Source organism: Orcinus orca, chromosome 20, assembly GCF_937001465.1.
Source record: "Orcinus orca chromosome 20, mOrcOrc1.1, whole genome shotgun sequence".
Taxonomy (NCBI): Eukaryota; Metazoa; Chordata; class Mammalia; order Artiodactyla; family Delphinidae; genus Orcinus; species Orcinus orca.
The window spans coordinates 56,837,785-56,845,027 of NC_064578.1; the positions used below are offsets into that span (position 1 = coordinate 56,837,785).

The 7,243-nt window shown below is 51.2% G+C and overlaps 1 protein-coding gene across 1 annotated transcript in view; it reads right to left on the reverse strand.

Moving 5' to 3' along the window:
- The window catches only part of LOC101288959 (uncharacterized), a 61,779-nt gene extending 57,513 nt beyond the window's left edge, over nucleotides 1-4,266 (reverse strand). The window contains exon 1 of the mRNA XM_049703318.1: nucleotides 4,148-4,266. The gene's annotated coding sequence lies outside the window, so the exon portion shown is untranslated. The remainder of the gene's footprint in view (nucleotides 1-4,147) is intronic.
- Nucleotides 4,267-7,243: the final 2,977 nt, after the last annotated feature.

The window sequence follows — 7,243 nt, forward strand, 5'->3', positions numbered from 1 at the left end:
TAATTATTTGTTTTGCCAAGTTATGTTTAAGTATAGGCAAGAAATATCTGGGACATAGTTACACTGAAAGGTAATTCTTTGTTTGTCTGGAATTCAAATTTAAGCATGCATCCTGCATTTAACCTAACAAGCCCCGATTCAGCGGGTATTTAACCTCTTGTGCTGTCAGGTGTCCCCTCCATAAACATAAGGACAATGAATGATTAAACAGGAGGGTTGAATACGATTAAACACATGTCAGGTATTGAGAACACAGCCTGACACACAGTCAGGCAGTTTATGTGTTGGATCCAACTCTGTTGTTATTGGTGGGGGGGAGGGTGGTTAGGAGGCCTCTTCCTCCACCTCCTCTCCCACCCCCACCTTCCCTGCATCACTGTCCCTGATGCCAGGACCTTCCAACCTGGCCTCTGACCTCTGATCTCCTGCAGCGCCCCTCCCCCATCCATCCAGGCCCTGGTTCTGGGCCAGGTCTTCCAGGGAAGACAGAACCTTATGGAAGAAGATCCCCAGGTCACAGAGCTTCATGCTTCAGAGCAGCTGAGGCACAAGGGCCTGGCTGCCAGTTCAAGTGTGACTGGGGAGTTAGGGCTGGCCCGGCAGGACCATCAGACACACGATGACCCCCCAGGAACTTGGTGATCCCCCATCAGGGACTCACACGCACACTCCAACACCCCATGATGTTCTCTGAAAACCTCTGAGACACCCTTGGAGCCCACAGACCTATTTTTAAAAATTGAGACCCACCAGTAGACACACACACACACACACACACACACACACACACACACACACACACGCTTGGGACACACACAACGGCAGATGCACAACCTGAAAATACAAGTCACCCTCTCCAACACAATTCCCCTCTGGCTGACACCAAGGGCCGATCCCCAGTCTCACCCATGGCCCAACCCCCAGAGGCTGCCCCCCCCCCAAGATGGGCGCCCCTGGCATGCTCCCAGCCCTAACCCGCAGCGAAGCAAGTGCACGCGCAGAATCACTGGAGGCTGCACTGCCCTTTGCCAAATGTCCTTCTCTTAAGTAAATCTCCATAAGCTTCCTCAGGCGCCCCCCCAAAGCCTGCAGGAGGGGCTCCACGTCCCCCGAATGGCCCTCTGGTTATTCTTTTTTTTTTTTTTTTTTTTGGTGGTACGCAGGCCTCTCACTGTTGGGGCCTCTCCCGCTGCGGATCACGGGTTCCTGTCGCGCAGGCTCAGCGGCCATGACTCACGGGTCCAGCTGCTCCGTGGCATGTGGGATCCTCCCGGACCAGGGCACGAACCCGCGTCCCCTGCATCGGCAGGCGGACTCTCAACCACTGAGCCACCAGGGAAGCCCTGGTTATTCTTTTAGGCCAATTCTGTACCTGGCCCCCTGATCCCGAAAAGACCTCTCCCGAAGTATCCCCTCCCCCCATACCCCGGCCTCCTCCATCCAAGTACAGAGTCCCCCATCTGCCCGTCCTACCCCCTAAAACCTCAGGACCAGGACCCGGGCTCCTCCTCCACCTGTCCTGGACGGAGTCCCCACCACCCCTACTACTGACACCCCAGCCTCCTCTGTCCCCTCCACTCTTCCCTCCTCCCAGTGGCCAGAGGAATCCTGACCTGGAGTCGCCCCGTGGCTCACAAGGATCTGAGCATCCCGACCGCCCTCAGGGGAGACGCGGGTTCCTCAAGGGGCCCCACCGCGGGCACCATCGGGTCTCAGGGGCTCCTAGGCAGCAGCTCCTGCGCCCCATTGCCGCGAACGCAACCGCACATCCCCGAGGAGACTCTGCAGCGCGACCCCACGCTGCCCTGGCCCCAAACTGTCCCCGCCCTGATGACAGGGACCCTTCAGAGCTGTGGCCTCGGGACTGACCTCCCGACCTAGGTTCTGCCTGGGCCGCTGGGCAGGAGCGGGCGGGCTTGCTCAGGGCTTGTCCTCGGCACCTGAGCAGCGCTGGCTCCAGAGATGCCCAAGGAGGCGGTGGACAAACTTGGGTGAATGAATGGGAATGAGTTGCTCAGCAACACGCACAAACCCCCAACCCCCGCCCCCGAACACAAGTCAGGTGGTTAAAACAGTCTCTGACACCAGCACAGGCGTCAGAGTGTTGGCTACAATTGTATTTTTAGGGGGGAGGGTCGGGGGCCTCTTCCTCCACGAAGGCCCCCAGCCTGCCAGCATCACTATCCTTGTTACTGAGGGGTTCCTACTGGGCCTCAGAATCCGTCCCCTCCCCCAGCGCTCCTCCCCCACTGCCCAGGCCAGGCCTTCCTAGGAAAGGCACAGAGGCTCATGCATCAGAGGCACTGGGGCCTGGGGACCCCTTGGGGGTGGCTGGGGGACAGGGTGGGTCCTGCAGGACCATCAGGCGCACAATGACTCCCTCCCACGAGGTGGCCTCCTGCCCAGGACTCACACTCCTACTCACAGTGGGATACTTTAGAAACTCAGACACCCCTTTGGCCTCGGTGTTCTACTTGTACAAATTAAGACCCACTTGTAGACCCTCAAATACACACAAATGGGCAGTAACACAGGCTGAGGTTCAGTAACACTCAGACATGTGCACGCACACACACACACACACACAAATGTGCATATACACACAGCTTCAAATACTGGGCACACCAGGCACACACACACGCAGGACACACACGTCTGCACACTTAAAGCTCAAAGGGCACCCTATGGGATACTCAGACCTCCTCTGCCTGACACTCCAGAGTCCACCCTCAGTCTCACCTGGGGACCCAACCCCCCAGTAGCCTCTCACCTCAGATGCCCCCTGTCACTCTGCTTTGGATGCCCCCCAGCTCCTACTCACAATGGCTCACTTTAAACCTCAGAATCACTCCTTCAGCCTTGTAGGCTTGAAAAAATTGAGAGCTCCTAGCAGATCAGACAGACAAATATGCAGAAATCCATCCACAGAAATACAGGCATGCAGACACACAGACACAGACGCACACACACCTGGAAAATCGGAGTCACCCCCTCAGCCTTGCAAGCCTTTTAAAAACAATAAAACCCACTTGCTCCCCACTTACAAATGTGCAGATTCAGATTCACACAACTTCAAACCACAGGTAACCCACGCAGACACACCCACACAGACATACACACACACACAGCTTCCAGATAAACACGTTGGACACTGGGGCATAAAGACACAAACACACCTGCAGCCACATCTCAAAACTCAAAATTACCCTCCAGACACATGATTCCCTCTGGCTGACACCCAGGACAGACCCAGGTCCCGTTGCCCAGAAGCTGCCTCCTTTCACATGTGCGGACCATTCATGCTCCCAGCCCCCCTGACAGCCGGACACTTATGTGCATAACCACTGTTGGCTCAAAAGCTGTTTTCCAAAAGCCCTTCTCATTCCCAAAACTTCATATGAGTCCTCCGAGAACCCTCTTTCCGCAGCTCCAACGCCCCCTAAACTGCTTCAGGTATTCCCTCCAAATCATTCAACCATGCCCCCAGCCGGCCAAGTTCGTAAGTGGCTCCCTTAACTCCCAACTGACCCCTCCAGGGTCCTGGAGGCCCCTTAATAACCGTCTGCCACCGCCATCAGATTAGCATGCCCCTCACATAGTGAAGACATGAGCTCCCCAAATTCAGACACACAATCAGACTCTGCTGCAGTCACACACCCACACAGAGACACACACACCTAAGTACACATTGACTCCACCTGTCAGACAAAAATGCACACCCTTGGGCACAACTCCGCAGAGTCAGACGCAGACTCACACAGACGCCTCACAAAGTCAGAATTCGTGCAGTGTGGAATCCCATTAAAATCTCCCGCCCTGGGACGGACAGACAAGGCCACACACTCCCCGGACCCCCGCAGAGCCACACCCCCCCACCTTGACATCGTCACCTGCTGGCAAGCCAGTCACTCACTCACACCCACGCCCAGACCCTTCACCCTCAGAGACACAACAGGTCAGGAAGGGGTGGCCGAGGACCCGCCCGCTGTCACCCCCATTAGCGCGCAGCCGAGCCATCCCCGCTTCCTCCACTGGCCGATACAGAGCCCTCCCCCCAACACACACACACACACACACACACACACACACACACACACACACTGTTCCTCTCCCAACCCACCTCCCATCCTCCCTGCCGAAAACTCACCGCTCGTCCTACTGTCTGCCTTCCCTCCGAGCCGAATGCGGGTGGGCGGAATTCAAACCTGGACCAAAGCGCTCCGAGAGCCGCCCACCGAACTACCTGTCCCAGAAGGCACCGCGCCTCGCCGCGCTAGTCGCTCCGTGTCTGCTAAGGAGCTCGAGCCCGGGTGGAGCTCAAGGACCTCTGGGAAATGTAGTCCCGAGACCGAAGGGGGCGGTCGAGGGACGCCAGAGTGGCAGAGGTGGGAGCAAGAAGTGGCACGCCTCACTCCTTTCACCCCAGCCCTGGGTTCCTGCAGATGGAGGGAGCATGGGGGAGAGGGGGCCTTCACGCTCTGCACCTCATCCCCTTACCAGGAGGCAAAGTATTAAATAGCATAGAGGTCCCTAGAGACCCTGCCTCAAAACTTCCAGCACCCCTCGGCAGCCTTGTGCAGCCAAGAGCTACGTGCATCCAATGAAAAGCAAAAAACAAAAAAAAACTGCGTTCAACAAGATCACAAGTTTATGCTCATTTTATATGAGTAATTTAAAAAATAGATTTAAAATAGAACTTTTAAAATAGATTGCCGTTTCTGATGGAGAAATTTGAACACGGGGTATTTGGAGATATTAAGAAATTATTTTAAGTGTAATAGTGGTATTGGGACTAGTATTTTAATTTTTATTTATTTATTTATTTATTTATTTTTGTGGTACGCGGGCCTCTCACTGTTGTGGCCTCTCGTTGCGGAGCACAGGCTCCAGATGCGCAGGCTCAGTAGTTGTGGCTCACGGGCCTAGTTGCTCCGCGGCATGTGGGCTCTTCCCAGACCAGGGCTCGAAAGAGTGTTCTTATGTTTTCTTCTAGGAGTTTTATGGTTTCCAGTTTTACATTTAGGTCTTTAATCCACTTTGAGTTGATTTTTGTATATTGTGTTAGAGAATGCTCTAATTTCATTCTTTTACATGTAGCTGTCCCGTTTTCCCAGCAGCATTTATTGATGCTCCACTTTATATTCTTGCCTCGTTTGTCATGGTTTAATTGACCATAGTGTGTGGGTTTATTTCTGGATTCTCTGTTCTGTTCCATTGATCTCTGTGTCTGTTTCTGTGCCAGTACTATGCTGTTTTGATTACTGTAGCTTTGTTTACTGAAAATTTTGAATCACTTGCCCCTAAGTGTGCTAATTCTTTCTTCTCCTTGATTAATTCTGCTTCTGAACCCCACTAATTAATTTTTCAGTTCAGTTATTGTATTCTCTAGCTCCAGTGTTTCTACTTGGTTCTTTTGCTTGTTTGTTTCTCTTTGTTGATATTCTAATTTTGTTCATGTATAATTTCCCTGGTTTCATTTGGTTGTCTACCCACGTTCTCTGGTAACTCACTGAGCTTTTTAAAGATGATTATTTTTAATTCTTTGTAAGACAGTTCACAGATTTCCATTTCTACCATGTTGGTTACTGGAGATTTGTTTTCTTACTTTGATTGTGCTGTGTTTTCTTGATTATTCATGTTCCTTGTAGGTTTGCTTTGTTCTGTACATTTGAACAAGTAGCTACCTCTTCCAGTCTTTATGGGCTGGATTTGACTTAGAGAGATCTTCACCAGGCAGCAATTCTCAACTTGAGGCAAGAGAGAAGCCAACCCTTCAGGGAGCCCTAGTTGAGTCTCCAGATATATGACTATAACACATGAGTGACTGTAGACAAGACAGCAGAAGATCCTAGCTGGGTCCAATCCAGTCTGCAGAACTGTGAGCAAATGTATGATTGTTGGTTGTTATTTTAAGTCACTAAGTTTTGGAATTGTTACATGACAAGAGATAATCAAAATAAGCAGTGACCGACCATATTTCTACTTGTTAATTAGGGCCAACCTCAGTTATCATCATAATCTTCTTTTTGCCTATTTGTCTAGTGGTCAGAGAGGGAACCCCAGAAGGCTAGGGGACAGTCTAGCTCCAGTTATATGGAACTATTGTGTCTCCAGCTGTAAAAGTTCCCTTGGGTAGTAAGAGTTCTAAATCAACAGGCTCCCTGAAACAAGAATTTGGAGATTGGGTAATGAGATGCAATGGAAGGAAGTACACCTCTGTTTTCAATTCTTTGTTCCTGGACTTTTGTCTTCCAACTACAGACAGTAGGTTTGGGGCATATGTCACATTTGGCAAAACAGCTTTCCAAAGTCAGATGGTGGCTTCTCTCATCGAAGACCATGGCTTAGTTTTCCTTAGGATATACCTAGGATGTTTTTTAGGGATTATACAGGTGTGTGGGATATAAATCATGGGAAGAGAATTCCTTGGTTAACAGCAAGGTATTGAGGTTCCATTAATGTCTCTGATTCTTCACTCCTCTCTGTCATGTGGCTTTAACTCCTTTCCTAAAGGTGGAGTATATTCCCCACCCCAAGGGACTTGCTTTGGCCAACAGAATGAGATGAAAGTGACAGTATACTAGTTCCAAGTCTAGGCTTCAAGAGGCCATGGGTATTTTCACTTGTTCTCTTGCATTTTGCCGCCACCATAAGGAGGTGGTCCACTAGTCTCAGGAGGATGGGAGTTGTTTGAGTCTCCCAACCCCAGCTATTGCTAGCCGACGTCAGCTGACAGCCAGCCAATCCCCAGGCACATGAACAAGCCCAGCCAAGGTAAGCAGAGCCCTCTCACCGACCTGATCCTAGATGTGCGAGAAATAAACATTTATTGGGTGTCATCGAGGTTTTGTGGGTGCTTGTCATGAGCATCATTCTGATGGATGACTGCTACATATGGTGCCTAAGTGCTGTGTGAAACACACAGGAAGCCCACAGATGTTGAGAAGAGGCTGGTGGGGAGGGAAAGGAAAATCTAAATCCAGAACACATCACTGTTCCATTGAGGATAAAACATTGCCCTCTCTGTGATGAAAGGGGCTTGGTGTGATCAACCTACCCCCAGATGTCTGGCTGTTTGGAGGGTGGACATAGTACCAGTCCTGGCTTCATCCTCACTCACGCCTTCCCAGGGGAGGAATGAGTTAAACCAAGTGAAGAATTAGGAAGGTACAACTAGGAGATGTAGAGCCCAGTTCTCGGGAGCTGGCTTGCCTGCAGACAGCACATTACATCTTAATTGCTG